At 42.9% G+C, this 17,404-nt stretch overlaps 1 protein-coding gene and 1 non-coding gene across 4 annotated transcripts in view; both read left to right on the top strand.

Moving 5' to 3' along the window:
• LOC126189049 (mucin-4-like) overlaps positions 1-17,404 on the top strand; it is a 431,008-nt gene that overhangs the window by 73,144 nt on the left and 340,460 nt on the right. The window lies entirely within an intron of this gene.
• On the top strand, positions 1,911-1,985 carry Trnat-ugu (transfer RNA threonine (anticodon UGU)). Its single transcript has one exon. It is a non-coding gene; the product is annotated as a tRNA-Thr (tRNA).

A 17,404-nucleotide genomic window follows, 5' to 3' on the forward strand; every position in this document is an offset into this window, starting at 1 on the left:
TATTTGGAAGGTACAGGTAGTGCAGATCACATTAATAATGGTATCGCGTGCATTAGGACTCCGTGTTTGCCAGGCCACCGAAATAGCTCAGGTTATGTGAAATTCCGGTGTTCGAGAGATGTGTTACGGTAACCAGCACAAATTCATTTGAAAGAGCATGCAGCAGTGTTTCAAGTTGAAAATGATGTAGTGGATAGTTCACTAAAACGTAGGCTGGCGAAGTCCACCAATTTTGTGCTGTTGAGGCATTGCACTTTGTGAAGACAGCAATTTTAGACAAGATGATGCAACTGATATTTTGTAACAGTCTAATAGTGTCTGCGGTCAATGAACTTAGTAACACCTGTAGTAAAACAAATCAGTTGAAGGGTTAAAACATGGAAACATTTACATTTATTATTACATCATCAGTACAAATATGAATCTTAATGTTGATTAGACTTGATTCAGTAATTCGGCATGAATTGGAGGGGGGGGGGGGGGGAGGGTGAGTAGTCGTCTGACCACACAATGGAGTTAGTTTTGCATGAAGCCAATTGCAGCAGAAGTAAAGTTGGTGCGATGCGTCGATCACCCCTCATTGTTTGTGTGGCGGCAGGTTGACAGCCAGCAGCTATCATCTTCTGTGTCCTTTGACTTTGTGGCAACGCCGTGGGCTGTTTAAATCGTTCCATCTTCCATCCTGGCTGACTTAATCCCTCAGGTGCCGATACGGTATTGCTGGGCTTGTGCTTTCGGTGACTATTGTCTGCAGCGTCTCGCAGAAGATGCTTTAGTATAATATTTGGAGGCCGAGGTCACACAACGAAGTGCAATTGGTTGCTTAAAGATCCAAATATCGAATCATAAAGAAGTCCATTCGACACTGAATGGAAAATGAATATGTCACAAAAGAACAAAGACATCGCAATGAAAGCAGCAATCTGACTCAAACCCAGGCTCAGTCGACATTTGGGCGGCATGTCTTCAGAAGGCAAATGGACTGTCTCTTCTGATTCGTCCGATTGCCTGCTCACGGTCTCATTACTGTGAACTCACTTTCTCTTCTGCTCACATTGCTCACTGACTGACCGGTTGATCATGTGACTGACTGACTAGCCATTGCGTGACTGATCCTTAGCTGCTCTTACCTCAACATTTCATTACCAGTCTGCCTCATTCCGTCCTCCAGGAGGTTGAATTTTCGATCGCATCGTATCAGTCACTGGTGGATCCAATTTGCGATCCCACCAAATGACCAACTGACACTGCGTAACTGTGCTTCCAAGTCTTAGTACAGGATGAAAATTTTCGGCCTTGCAGTGGCTGGCATACAACACAAGAACTCTCGCCTCATTCTGTACATCATTGTGGCAGTTGCCATTGCTGGCTGCAATATCCTCAGTGAATTTACATCGCTAAGTATTGCTCCAAGTGTTTGTCTACATTCCTGACCTGTCAAGAAAGCAGGCACCAAACAACAAACCCTCTTGTTTGTGCTTTGCTCCAATGTCTCGGGGTGCTGGTGACTGGGGATATACCTTCTACAGTCTGTTAGACTTTACACAGAGCAGCCATTCCCAAATGAGACAACAGTTAAGCCGACACTGTTTAGAATTTGTTGGGAAGTTTCACACACACACACACACACACACACACACACACACACACACACACACACACATATATATATATATATATATATATATATATATATATATATATAAGTCTCACCGGCCACTTGACCATCTTCTTCTTCTGTACGAAGGCACAAACAGTGCTAGAACTCTTACGGGAATCGGCAACGCGCCGCGAGTAATGAATATAATGGGCGGGGGCACTACGAATGTAGTGCCGGACAATACGTTGAGAATGTGGGTTTCGCGGGAGGCGTGCCAGAGATAAATCCTTGCAGTTGCGCTGTCCTCTGTGTCCTCGGTGGCTCAGATGGATAGAGCGTCTGCCATGTAAGCAGGAGATCCCGGGTTTGAGTCCCGGTCGGGACACACATTTTCATCTGTCCCCGTTGACGTAGGCCAACGCCTGTAAGCAGCTAAGGGTGTTCATTTCATTGTAAGTTTCACATATCCATTACGTATTCAGCGTTCCTCACGTCCTCAGCGCATGACAGAGAAACATTACACATCGTTATTATCGATAATTTGGGGATCATTGAAAGCTGCATGAACCTACGTTACAAGTTTGGTGTCCTTTGGGACTTGTATTTTGATTCTTTTTTTTAAGTGTGGTGTAAACAGCCTGAGAAATTCAGCCCGCAATTCAGAAGGAAGAACAGAGAGTAACCTGTTGTCGATGTTACTAGAGAGGGCAGCACACCCGCCATCACGCTGCACATTTAAATGAGTCATGCTCCACACTAAATCGTAACGAATGGCACAGCAGAACATGTTGTGGAACCAATCAGAATAAAATTCATGCCCTTGTCGAACAGCGACAACTGGGATTATTGTAGGCACACTTTAGTTATGGAACCACATGTTTGCGGTCAGTTCGTTCCACTGATACTCTAAACATTGTGAAATTTTGGCTCCTCTTCAGATTTCTCCGAAGTTTGCTACTGGAAATTTTACATCAAGATAATAGTCGACTTCAAATTGTAGTTGTGACTGGCACTTTTCAAAGTCCCAACACTTCGCACTGAGTTGCGTGTGTACCGTACCTATCGCAGGGAGAACATGGTGGAAAAAACTGGTACGGCGGATGATTCTGCGGTCACGTCCGGCAAACTACATTGGTAAGTTTCGAGCGCACTTCCTGGAGAAATGGAACAGTTCTCATCACGATGACACACTGCACGTCTAAGCTACAATGCATCTTACATTCCTGCTAGTGTGACTGCTAGGAGATTTAGCATTAGGATCTTTTCCTATGCTATGTCACTCTTTTTAGTTGTGTATTTTGTAAGGATTGCATGTATTCTAGAGGGTTGATTCATTTCTTTTGTCCAATGTTGTGCATTGCAGGTATTTTCTATAATTCAGCTCAAATTTGTAGAATGTTCAGCCCTTTATCCGAGGCGGCATTGTATGTGATTAGTGAAGCATAAAATTAATGTGTAATGTCACAGAACTGCTGTTTTACTTTCGAACGGAGGTTTGAAGTGGTAAATTTCGTTTCAAATTCTTTGTAGGGGAATACTGGTCTGTGTACGTGATCTGCGTTACAGACGAGGATTACGAAAGATGTTCAGGACGTAGTTTTGTCATAGAGTCATTCCTGGATCAAGCTCTCCTGGTTTTCTCTCTGTATTAGGTTTGACTGAGAACTCAGAATGCGGTAAGCAACCAGGAAAAAGAACCGTAAAATAATTTCTTTTCTCTAATGTGCAATAGATGGAGGAAGTACCTGCTTAGCTATTATTCACAGTTTCACCCGAAATGTGTCGGAACATATTTAGTATACTTGCTAAAACTGTATATTTGTGTATTATCATACAGGTTTTCTTCGACAAGGATGTTTGCGATCAGCGGACTCATTAAATATTTTATCCACAGGTATGTCGATAGCTGTTTGCACGTTAGATGCTGTTTTACAGAATGTAATTCACATATCAATGAACTGATATTATACCGATATCAATTTTTAACAATTAAAAAATCAGAAGATCGTAGTAGAACAATCATAATAGCATAAAATTTTGCTTTTTATTATGTCTTCAGATGATGATGAACTACATTTTAATGGGTTTGAATACAAACTCAAATGTCAATGTCTAATTTTCAAGGTTCCCCTTATTCGGACCATGGTAAGATCATGTAGTTACTTATCTGTGAATATAGCGTTTTAGGAAACTGTCTGATACGTCAAGTCGAAAGGTTTGCGCCGTTAATTGTATCATTGCCCTGTATACCAACATTTGTAGAGATGAAATTACTGAAGAGTTTTTCTCCCCTCATATGCCCGCACGTGAATGCCTCGTTTGTTCTGTGGGCATAGAAGTGTTCCTTGTAACGTAGCGATGCTACAGTATTGTGTGGGGAATTTAAACTTGGCGTCTCAGAACATCACTAATAATTTGCAGTGACATTCTGCCTCTTCGTAAGCTACAAGTTAGGGAAATTTATTAAGCCTTATGGAAAGATCAAATCCGATTCCATCTTCACGTTCGCAGTTTAATTACATTTTGCTATTATTTATATTCATATTGTCATAAGGATGAAGGTCACATTACATTATGACCAGCGGTCTTTTCCCATCGCTGGCAAAATTTCTCTGGTCATTTGGTTTTATTGTAGTGCCCCTCCGTTGTCTTACCCCTGATATTATTTAATTGCCCATGGCCCATTGATTACTTCGACGGACTTTGCCTGTACGGCTGGAAATAATGCAGTAAAATATAACCACGAGATTAAAGTCTCGTAGCGACTCTTCTAAAAGAGCGACCTCTCACGTTTATCGAAATATTGTACACAGAAATGCTGTGGATCAAAGGACAACCTTTCGAAACCAATAACATAGCTCAACAGCAGTATTGTGATTTTGATAGTCGCGGAGAGTTTACCTTCTTATTGCAGTGTGGTTACAAGGTTGTCTAAATGAGTTTTGTATTTGAGCAAATTTTTACATACTAGTTGTGTTAAACACATATCATTGTAGATTCGTGTTATGAGAAGAACGTCAAATTACATATACACACGTTTAAAGCAGACCGCAATTTTCGCAAGAACACTCAAATGAATAAAAACACTTGTTGTCAACGACAAATAGCACGCTCTATTTACAGAGTACTTTCATAACGAGCGTACTGTGCGAAGAAAAGCGAAGCTGATAAAAACTAGTTAAAAATACATCTATCAGCTAAGTCTATTAATACTATATTTTCGAAACCCTGAAAATGTACATAAACTTCTGCCGGTATTTCACAGAAGGCATACTGTAATGTACAGGGTGACAATTATATGAAAAAAATGTAAATGAGTTACAAACTAGGGTGTGAACGTCACTACAGATACTCAGATTTAGATTGACATGTTCGATATGCCTGCCATCATTGGCGATGATGTGGTGCACACGAATAGCAAAGTCCTGCATGACCCGCTGAAGTGTCGGAACGTCGATGTTGTCGATGACCTCTTGAAAGGCTGTTTTAAGCTCAGTATTGGTCTTGGGGTTATTTCTGTGCACCTTGTCTTCAGTGGAGCCCCACAAAAAGGAGTCGCAAGTGTTCAGATCCGGAGAATTTGGCGGAAAATTGAGGCCCATGCCAGTGGCCTCCGGATACCCCAGAGCCAGAATGCGGTCCCCAAAGTGCTCCTCCAGGACATCAAACACTCTCCTGCTTCGATGGTGTCGAGCTTCGTCTTACATGAAACAGATCTTATCGGAATAAGGGTCACTTCGGATAATGGGGATGAAATCATCTTGCAAAACTTTCACGTACCTTTCGGTAGTCACCGTGCCATCAAGGAATATGACACCGATTATTCTGTGTTGGACGTTGCATACCACACATTCACCCGTTGAGGGTGAAGAGACTTCTCGATCGCGAAATGCGGATTCTCAGTGCCCCAAATGGGTCAGTTTTGCTTATTGACGAACCCACCCAAATGAAAGTCGGCTTCGTCGCTAAACGAAACCATGCATGTGCATACTTATTCCCAACATGCTCTCGGGCAGGCGTACAGTTTGAAAGTCTGACGCAAACCGTTCAGAGGTTACGGCGGTTTTATTTCATATAGTTCAATAATTGTCACCCTGCGCATTATTTAAGCTCACGTACAGACCAAAAGCAAAAATACGTAAGATGTTTGCATTGAGACATGTTCCTTTCCTTGTACCTCCGGTTTGTTCTACGAAAAAAACAGCCGGAAACGACGCATGTGTTGACCATTATCTCAAAACTCTAAAGGTAACGTAGTTATATCAGTTTATTCCCATTTATTACGACCGTTTTATCAGTAAATAAACAGCTATTCAGACTTCATTTGCACTCGCCGCCATATTGCGATTCTAAAGTGCCGGCTTCAGCGGTAGCAGTGATACTGTGTACGGTACTGCCAGTCTGTGGTGGCGCAAGGACTCAGTAGCGAAAGCGGGGACTCATTCTTCACCGAGCCGGCCCCACGACACATCTCCTCTCTAACACTGCCCTTCTACAAGTCCTCTTGTTCGATCTCGAAAACTGCTGACGTTTCTTCGGTGGCTGGCCTCAGAGAACCCAATTTGTCTTGTAAGCGCCCTCCTCCCTCAGGAACGACGGAAAATTTTTTTCTCTGTGGAGTTACCTGATAAGGTCGATTTTCCACGAGGCCTGTGCCTGCCATTACCTTCGCTTCTTCGCAGTGTTTCAACGACTCGCACCCATTTTCTGTCGCAAATGTCAGCCCTTTTCCGAAATTTCCCCACACGCAACCGAGGGCCACGTGTCGCAATCTGTTTGCCATGCATTTCCACCGTTTTCTCCCGCTCTCAACCCATTCACTGTTTTAGAACTGTGTGTCTAAAAAATTAACATTGCCTAGCTAGCACACGTCCAGCTGTGTGATAACGGATCAAAGTATTCGTGTCACTAGAGTCTAGCCGGCCGCTGTGGCCGAGTGGTTCCACGCGCTTCAGTCCGGAACCGCGCGACCGCTACGGTCGCAGGGTCGAACCCTGCATCGGGCATGGATGAGTGTGATGTCGTTAGATTAGTTAGGTTTAAGTAGTTCTAAGTTCTAGGAGACTGATGACCTCCCAAGGAGACGGCACGACCGTGGGGTCGGGGACTTGTCTGAAATTTTGTGTGGTGAAAGAGGACTTCTAACACCTCACGTGGTTAAAGTATTAGCACGCACTACTCGGAAAATCACGGGAAAAATCGATCCAAAGTTTCTTAGGTGCCATATGAGTATAAAATGTTAGTGAATTGCCGAGCCGACGTCTGTCCTAGATGTTTAGGGCTCGGACCATTAGGCCAGAGGTCTCGGGTTCGATTCCTCCTCTGGCACTTTTTTTTTCTTCTGTTTCATTTTCTTTTGTTATTCCACCAATTATTCAGAAAGTTTCCCAAACCTACATTACCTTTAACAAATTAGTTACATTTTTGAATAAAAATTATTTTCTTTATGTCCAACAACACAATTCATGGCGGTGGGTTTTCCATTTTTCATTGCAAAGTATATGAGGAAAAAACATTGGGTTTTCAATCCGAATAATAAAGTCGATTGCGAAACATTCAATTTTTATATATATAATAATAATAAACAAGAACTGCAGTGGTAATTATCGTAAAAACAAAGAAAGCAATAATTTTTGCGACATCTTGCGCAACATATAAAAGCGGATTTTTTTACAATCACAGGGCGTTCGCAATAAATCTGTACAAAAACATGTTCCATTAACATTTACGAATATGTTTTGAGTTTCTGATAATTTTGAGGCAAACCAGGAATATTGAATCATGTCTCGGAATATTGGTGACGATAATTGATGGTGAATTATAGAATGAATTTTTATACAGTCTTCCCGGGAATTAATTTCTCGATTCTCCTGTAACAATGCGCTGCAATTTTGCAAGCAACAGAAGAAAAAAAAAGTGCGCGAGCAGGAATCAAACCCGAGACCTCTGCCGTAAGGGTCCGAGTGCTAAACCTGTAGGCCAAACGGCGACTCGGGAACGGACTAATATTTTATACTCATACGGCACCAAAGAAACTTTGGATCGATTTTTCTCGGGATTTTCCGGGTAGTGCGTCCTAATATTTTAACCACGTGGGGTGTTAGGAGTCCTCTTCACCACACAAAATTTCGAACAAATCCCCGACCCCACGGTTGTGTCGTCTCCTTGTCAGATGTTAAGTCCCATAGTGCTCAGAGCCATTTGAACCATTTGAGCCATTAGAGTGTAATGCTCTCGTCATTGTTGGAGCCTTAAGCCCCAAGCTTCATTTCCACCTGCTGCTACCTGGAGACCATTCGCAGAACACGCAGTCCTTTGCAGCGGGAGGGAGGTGCCCGTGCCTATAGCAGTCGCTTGCGCCATCCTACTGCCGCGGCCACAGGAGCGCGCGGCCGGCCCGCGGTTAAAAATACACGCCACGCTGCGTCTCCCGCGCTACGCTTATTGGCAACGCGTTGGCTGCCGGTCGAAGCTCGAAAGCACTTGACGCAGGCTTCCTTCCCTTTCTGTTAGGCCACTTAAAAGTGCCTCTTGAGCCCTCACATTGTTGTCACCTTTTCCTACTTGTGACGTCCACACCACATAGCTCATTACCTGATGATGATGATGATGTTTGGTTTGTGGGGCGCTCAACTGCGTGGTTATCAGCGCCCGTACAATTTCCCAACCTTTGCTCAGTCCAATTTCGCCACTTTCCTGGATGATGATGAAATGATGAGGACAACACAAACACCCAGTCATCTCGAGTCAGGTGAAAATCCCTGACCCCGCCGGGAATCGAACCCGGGACCCCGTGCTCGGGAAGCGAGAACGCTACCGCGAGACCACGAGCAGCGGACAGCTCATTACCTAACACGCGTATCGTGCTTTGGAGCAATAGCACTTTATGCCTACTGAGAAGCTCTCTGTAGATATTTCGTCTTGACTTCTTCAGACTTGCGGGTTAATGTTTGCCTCTAGACTTTCGTAGCCGGAGACAATTTCCACAGAATTGCTCTGGGTTTTAGACTACGTCATTCTAAATAGAGGATGAGGAAAGACTTGCTCTTCTTCTAACAGGCTTCCTTCCCTTCCTGTTAGGCCACTTAAAAGTGGCTCTTGAGCCCTCACATTGTTGTCACCTCTTCCTACTTGTGACGTCCTCACCACATAGCTCATTACCTAACACGCGTATCGTGCTTTGGAGCAATAGCACTTTATGCCTACTGAGAAGCTCTCTGTAGATATTTCGCCTTGACTTCTTCAGACTTGCGGGTTAATGATTGCTTCTAGACTTTCGTAGCCGGAGACAATTTCCATAGAAATCTTCTGGATTTTAGACTGCGTCATTCTAAATAGAGTATGAGGAAAGACTTGCTCTTTTCTAGCAGCAGCCTACCGTAATTTTATGGAGGAACGAAGCGTTCCTAGTGATTGGACAAAAGCGCAGGTTATTCCCGTTTTCGAGAGGGATCGTCCGAAAGATGTACAAAGCTGCTGGCCTTTATCGTTGATGTCAGTCTGTTGTACGATTTTAGAAAACGTTTTTGCCCGGGGGTTAGGACCTTTCTGGAGATCAGAAATCTGCCCTGTAGGAATCCACACGGGTTTATAAAGCAACAATCACGTGAAATGTAGCCCGATTTGTTCGTCAATGAATCGCATTTGGCCTGCTCCCAGGTTGATCCCGTGTTTCGTGACTCCCGCTAGGCGTTCAGTACACTTACACTTTGTCACCTAACTAACAAATACGACCGTACGGAATATCACACCAGTTTTCTGTTCGGATTGGTTTGTAGAAACTAAAACAAAGCAAATTGTGCCTTACAGAGAAAAAACTTCAGACGTAAAAGTAACTTTAGACGTTCCCCCAGGGAAGCGTTATACGATCCTTACTTTTCACAGTAAATGTAAATGACCTGGAGAATAGCGTCGGAAGTTCCATGAAGCTTTTCGCAGCTGATACAGAGTGGCAACAACGCTAGAAAATTATAACAAAATATAGAGACCCGCAGACAATCGACGCTTCGTGTAGGAATTGGCAGTTGGTTCTCAAGGTAAACAAATGTAACGTATTTCGCGTGGGTAGGGGGAAAGACCAATTATTGTAGGATTGCCCGATTGCCGAAGAAGGATTGAAAACAGTCACATCTATAAAATGTACGGGGACATGCGTACGGAGCGATTTACATTTTCATTCGTGCAAGAAGGCGGCAGCTTACAAACTACCCTCTTGACCGATACCTGAATGTTGTTTGTCAGTCTGGGACTAGTACCAGGAAGAATTGATAAAGGAAATGCTGGAGATCCAAAGAAGAGCAGCTCGTTTCGTCACAGGTTCGTTTAGTCACCTCGGAAGCGTCACGAGAATGCCCATCTAACTTCAATAACAGAAGCTACAAAAGAAGCGTTGGGCATCACGATTTGGTGAGCACACATTTCTTGAAGAGTCAACCAATAAATTCCTTCCTCCTACAATAGTTCATGAAACGACCACGAGTGTAAAATTAGTGAAAATCCAACTCCCATTTAGACTTACCAACAATCGTGCTACCTGCGTACCATAGTGATCCAGAAAGTACTATCTGCCACACTCCATAAGGTGACTTACGAAGTGTAGATGTGGATGTACATTTTATAAAATACACCAACGTTTATTACATTTGTTGTTGTTATTGTGGTCTTCAGTCCAGAGACTGGTTTCATGCAGCTCTCCATGCTACTTTATCCTGTGCAACGTTCTTCATTCCAAGTATCTACTGCAACCGACATCCTTCTGAATCTGCTTAGTATATTCATCTCTTGGGCTCCCTCTACGATTTTTAGCCTCCACACTGCCCTCCAGTACTAAATTGGTAATCCCTTGATGCCTCAGAACATGTCCCTACCAACCGATCCCTTCTTCTAGTCAAGTTGTGCCACAAATTTCTCTTCTCCCCAATTCTATTCAGTACCTCCCCATCGGTTACATGATCAGCATTCTTCTGGGATCCCAAATGTCAGTCCTTTGTCGTAACCAATTCGAAATATCAAGAAAATCGGCGAGTTGTTTCCCCCTTATAACACGCGAAGCACGTCCAAGAAGTGCGCACTTGTCTCCTCTTTCGAGAAAGATATGTTACAGTTCATAGAATTTGGGGGAAAATGAATGTTACACCAAAAGTTTTGCTGTACTGAGTTGTTGACATTACGATGCAGAGTACCCACAAAACTAGTCATAGATAGCGACAGTACATTCAGAAATGAAATATTGACTGTTTGGTTGTATAAAATCTCATCTGACTCATTAAAGAACTTTTTTTGTCTCATTAGTAAAAAGGCAGACGCTATATTTTTTCGCGAAGAGACTCTTCTGCATCAGTGTTACCAACTCTCTCGTCAATAACTGCCATCTACTTTTTAATAATTGATAGCTTCGTTTAGTTTTTCGCCAGCGAAACAAAAGTTTCTTCACAGTGGAACTGCCAACTTAATTGATTTATAATTTCACACGCAAAGGCATTAAAGGATTGTCACAAGCTGTTACAAATTACGTGTGTCGTCTAGTTCTCCTCTAAGTAAGCTGAATGCCTCTTGACGCACACAATACCTACATTTGTCCTTCTGCTGATGTAAGGACAAGAAGCTATAGTCCGTTAGCGTTATCCCTCTCTAAACAGTGGTTTTCGAGAGACCGACTATCACGAAGAGCCGCGTTCCTTTGATGTTAGTACAATGATATGTCTCGGCAGACGACTACCTCGCATTCCCTACAGCTGTGTATGAAAGTTACGATTCCTTTTCGTCTAGTGTACGTGCCTGCTGCGTGAGAGTGGGTGTACTAAATTCGCCTTGTGCCTTGTAAATAAGGGACCGTGTGTGAAGCAAGTTTGCCTTTTCTCGTTTTCCTTCTAAGAACGGATCATACATATTGAAGTTGAATTATTTCGATTTAGATGAGGATTGTAAGCACTCTAATATCAGCCGTCGCGTAAGAGTGGCTTTAGTTTAGTTTTATCGACTCTGGAAATGGGGAAAGTCAAACAAGAAAGTATATAACATGACTTCACGTGTAGCATAGCAGGTATAGGACTGGATGTGTTCTCCATTCGAGCACATTCACAATTGTTTTGCAGTTCATGTAAAAGTCCCAAAACAGCTGTTGTTTATCAAAAATACTTTTATTGATTTGTTTCATTTATTTGCTATCTACAAAGGGAATACATTTACTATGTAAGATTTGTGAAGAGCACGATTTCACGATTTCAGAAAAGAAGAAACAATCAATGGCTTTTAAAGGAAAGCATCCTGTACGGACAGAAGTTGTGACTAACAATAGAATAACAGAAAACGTCAAACATTTTAACTGTTTAGGTTGTGACGTCACAATGACTATGGCGAAGACCTTGAGAAGAAATGAGCAAAGTTTGGTAATATATGTGGAACAATAAACCGATGTCTAAAAACTAAAACAAGGAAAGAAACATGATTGAAATTTTGTAAGGCAATGCCAGATCCAATGCTTGTTTGTAGAAAAGTGAATTGTGGGTTGTACATAAACACCGAGAAATTCGTGTACAAGTAGCAGAGATAAGATTTCTGAGAACAGTAAATGGATGTACAAGAGCTGAGATTTCGAAATTCGTAAATTGGGAAAGAAATGAATACATTTAATGTTCGGAATACAATACAAGAAAATAGGAGAAACTGGACCGAAAATTTCTAAAGAATGAGTGAAGTGAGATCACTTCTTCGGATAAGAATATCTATGCAAGTTGGGAGAAGAAGTTAAGGAAGAACGAGGAAGTGATGCGTACCGTAACAGGCAAAACAAAAAGACAGGCCTAATGCTTGAACTGAAGTGATTCACTTGTTTGTTGCAAGAAATGTGTGGCCGAATGTGGATGAAGCATACATTCTATTAACGACAAACTTAGAATCAAATCATTTACAATTACAGTATTTTATCACAATTCTTATGTACAATGGGTTTAAAAGTACAATAATAATATGAAGAACAACGGTTTTAGTTGTCGTCTGTGCAATTTGTTAGCGCTTAATCTAAAATGTATAAACTATGTTGGAAACTGAAGTAGGTAGTAAGACAAAAGAAAATTATATATAGTTTTCTTAAGCGTTAGACCTGCGCCAGATATGGAAGCAGCACAGATTTTTTTTTTCCCTGTCATGTAATCAGTGGTGTGTGTGTGTGTGTGTGTGTGTGTGTGTGTGTGTGTGTACACCTGTTTCTGTTGGCGAACCTACCGCCACCTGACGATGGGGATATGAGATCCATACCCATAATATCGGCTCTAGAAACTTCACCATCATCAACAGCTTCTGCAGCCCGTTTATGAGTATTTAAGTACACGGGCCTCTTTAAACTAAATCGCGGTTGGTAACAGTAACAGCTACCTGCCTCGAAATAAAGAACGAGAGAGGTGCCGTGGTGGTTAAACTAATTGACACGCTTTTTAGAACCCAGGATACAAAACCCTTGTCTGGCCCTCCTGCGTTACAGACTTTTAATGCGAAAATTGCTCCAAAAATTACCATAAAATTTCCCCTGGTTTGGCCCGCACCACGGGTGAGCCTAGGGGTTTAGACATCCGAAATACGAAACTTCCTAGCACATGAAAACTGTGTGTTGGACCGAGACTCGAACTCGGGACCTTTGCCTTTCATGGGCAAGCGCTCTACCATCTGAGTTACGCAAGCACGACTCACGACCCGTCCTCACAGCTTTAATTCCGCCAGTACCTCGTCTCCTACCTTCCAAACTTCACAGCAGCTCCCCTGCGAGGCATGCAGAACTAGTACTCCTGAGATGGCAGAGCACTTGCCTGCGAAAGGCAAAGGTCCCGAGTTCGAGTCTCGGTCCGGCACAAAGTTTTAATCTGCCAGGAAGTTTCATATCAGCGCACACTTCGCTGCAGAGTAAAAATTTCATTCTACATACGGCCCTCCATACAGATATAATCCGAAGCCTGTGATGGAACGCCTTGAGTGGGCTGCAGCTCTCGTAGCGAATGCCGCTCCGCCTGCGTGTCACGGCGTGCCTGCGTTATCTGGTGGGTGGATGGGTGGGCGCCCGACCTCAGCCACGATCCCGTCACGCGTCCAGCTAACGACCCTGGTCGATAGGTCACTGGGGCCGTCCACTGCCCCAAATACGAAGCCGCGCCTTGCGTGCAGCCGTGCACGCCTGCTGCACCCACCGCACGCGTGATGTGCCTCACCGACAACACTTGAAGTAGTGGAGTAAGAACGATGTCTAATGGATTTACTGACCTACTGTATCATCGTATTTCAATATAGAAGGAGCATCAAAAAGATTCAACCAATTCCACAACACTATCTACACTACTGGCCATTAAAATTGCTACACCACGAAGATGACGTGCTACAGACGCGAAATTTAACCGACAGGAAGAAGATGCTGTGATATACAAATGATTAGCTTTTCAGAGCATTCACACAAGGTTGGCGCCGGTGGCGACACCTACAACGCGCTGACATGAGGAAAGTTTCCAACAGATTTCTCATACACAAACAGCAGTTGACCGGCGTTGCCTGGTGAAACTTTGTTGTGATGCTTCGTGTAAGGAGGAGAAATTCGTACCATCACGTTTCCGACTTTGATAAAGGTCGGACTGTAGCCTATCGGGAATGCGGTTTATCGTAGCGCGATATTGCTGCTCGCGTTGGTCGAGATCCAATGACTGTTAGCAGAGTATGGAATCGGTGGGTTCAGGAGGCTAATACGGGACGCCGTGCTGGATCCCAACGGTCTCGTATCACTAGCAGTCGAGATGACAGGCATCTTATCCGCATGGCTGTAACGGATCGTGCAGCCACGTCTAGATCCCAGAGTCAACAGATGGGGACGTTTGCAAGACAACAACCATCTGCACGAACAGTTCGACGTTTGCAGCAGCAGGGACTATCAGCTCGGAGACCATGGCTGCGGTTACCCTTGACGCTGCATCATAGACAGGAGCGCCTGCGATGGTGTACTCAACGACGAACCTGGGTGCACGAATGGGAAAACGTCATTTTTTCGGATGAATCCAGGTTCTGTTTACAGCATCATGATGATCGTATCCGTGTTTGGCGACATTGCGCATTGGAAGCGTGTATTCGCTATCGCCATACTGGCGTATCACCCGGCGTGATGGCATCGGGTGCCATTGGTTACACGTCTCGGTCACCTCTTGTTCGCATTGACGGCACTTTGAACAGTGGACGTTACATTTCAGATGTGTTACGACCCGTGGCTCTGCCCTTCATTCGATCCCTGTGAAACCCTACATTTCAGCCGGATAATGCACGACCGCATGTTGCAGGTCCTGTACGGGCCTTTATGGATACAGAAAATGTTCGACTGCTGCCCTGGCCAGCACATTCTCCAAATCTCTCACCAACTGAAAACGTCTGGTCAATGGTGGCCGAGCAACTAGCTCGCCACAATACGCCAGTCACTACTCTTGATGAACTGTGGTATCGTGTTGAAACTGCATGGGCAGTTGTTCCAGTACACGCCATTCAAGCTCTGTTTGACTCAATGCGGAGGCGTATCAAGGCCGTTATTGCGGCCAGAGGAGGTTGTTCTGGGTACTGATTTCTCCGGATCTATGCACCCAAATTGCGTGAAAATGTAATCACATGTCATTTGTAGTATAATATATTTGTCCAATGAATACCCGTTTATCATCTGCATTTCTTCTTGGTGTAGCAATTGTAATGGCCAGTAGTGTAGAAGGAGCATCAAAAATATTCATCCAATTCCACACACACTATCTAAGATACCTGTGACACGTTACTAACCCTTCAATAGATACAAAAGCAGTAATTTCACTGATTTAATACATATACAGAAAAAGGAAGGTGCCACCAGATGGTGGTTGCGCGTATTATCGTCCGCAACACGAACTGCTCAATGCGGTAATACAGTCAAAGATTCGTACGGAGTTCGACGTGAATCTGAGAATGCGACGTATAAGGGAAATTAACCACCACAAAACACTTTCAAATGTTCGTAGAGCCTGTGTCCGCCGGGTGTAGGTCGCACAACGACGTCATTGTTAGCAGACAAATGACTGAATCATTCTTTGCATAGTTTGCGTGAAAATCCTATAATACACAAATAAAATGGTCGGTCCTAGTATCTCAGAGACATATAGTATAAGACGCAATGAAAAGTAATGGCTGAACACCAAAAGTGTTCGGTCATTGAAGTCCACTAATACTGTGCCATCGAAAAGCCGCTATCATCTGAAAACACATCATACGAATTAAAAATCATACAAAAGTGACATGGTTTTTGTTAGAAATAAAAGGCAGAAGAACAACTTCAACTTCATGCTACAGTAAGAAAACCTAATTACCATTTACATAATAATGTTTACAATGGACGCAGCAGAATTGCGTCTGTATCTTACCACAGCGAGACAACGAAAGACAAAACTCACAAGAGATAACAAAACATCCGAAGTACAAAAATGTTAGACGTACGAAATTAGCCCAGCGATTAGATATGAAGTTATAGGAGTCGATACACTCACGTTACTGCGTAAATTTAAACTAAGAGCACAGGTGGATCGTTTACAGAGTTATTTCACAAACAGCTCCTACATGTAAAATGGGATGAAATAAAAAGTAATAATCAAGTGTTATTCTCCACTTAATGTTTGAGGAGTTTTAAAGCCGCCATTTTGGATAGATTTTTTAAAAATCTGTATTCATTTATTATCTGGGACATTAGCTATCTGTAAAAATGTAACCATAATTGTACGGTATGTCTGAATTTTAAATGTGCTACAACTGCGGTTTTTCAGAACTCTATACTTGGCTCATAATCCCAATATGTGTGTATGTTATGGACTACTTATTTTGTATTCCAAAAATTTCAAAATGCATTGAAAATGTATTTACAAACAAGAGCAATGAACGCAGTTCAATGATATAACATTATTAATTTCAGATTGTGGTAGAAAAATCAAATATTAATTTTCACAGATTGATTCACATTATTATAAATTTCAAGCTGTGGCAAACAAAGTTGGCTCAAATAAAATGTTCGTGGTCTTCTTTCGGCAAACCCACGCATTCCTGGTGAACATAATTAGCACACACTGTGCACAGTCTCGTGTCCTTGACCTTATCTTCCTTACACACTGAGCGGTATCAACCAGTTTGGGTTCATAGTTTTTTTTCCTTTTAGCCTCTGGACCATGACGATTTTATTCCTTGCTGATATTAGTGAACTTGGTGTTGACCTGTGGAAGTAAATGAACCTGGCGAATAATTTTTCAGTTGTAGAGACGTCGTGGACGTATGTTCAGTAATCACATTGGTAGGTTCTGCATCTAAAACATTGTTTTCACATGAAATGTTGCAGCCACATCCGGAGTCGGTTTAAGAGATTGAAACGCGCCGACGACGTTTTGAAGGCTTCTCGTCTGAAAGTGCTTGAAGGAACTGAAACCCCTGGTCGTGAGTTGCCCAAATCTAGGTTAATCTGAGCAGTCCCTTGGTCATAAGACTGATCCGTTGGAAAACTGGGAGCGTATACCTCTTCTGGGACGTCTGAAGGATTGAAGTATACACCCGTTGCACTGAAGTCACACTTTATGTTTACCGCTATTGAAAATCTGCAAGGCAGAAACCATACTATTGAATACATTCTGAATTATTATTAATGCTTTTATGATGTGGTCCATCTGGCTGTAGCAATGTTGGTGACGTGACCTGCCAGTCAATGCATAGGCTGTATAAACACTCAGGGTATTTCTTATAAAAATCATTATAACGTCGTTGACATTTAATGTACACAAAAAATGACTA

This window comes from Schistocerca cancellata, chromosome 5, assembly GCF_023864275.1.
Source record: "Schistocerca cancellata isolate TAMUIC-IGC-003103 chromosome 5, iqSchCanc2.1, whole genome shotgun sequence".
Taxonomy (NCBI): domain Eukaryota; kingdom Metazoa; phylum Arthropoda; class Insecta; order Orthoptera; family Acrididae; genus Schistocerca; species Schistocerca cancellata.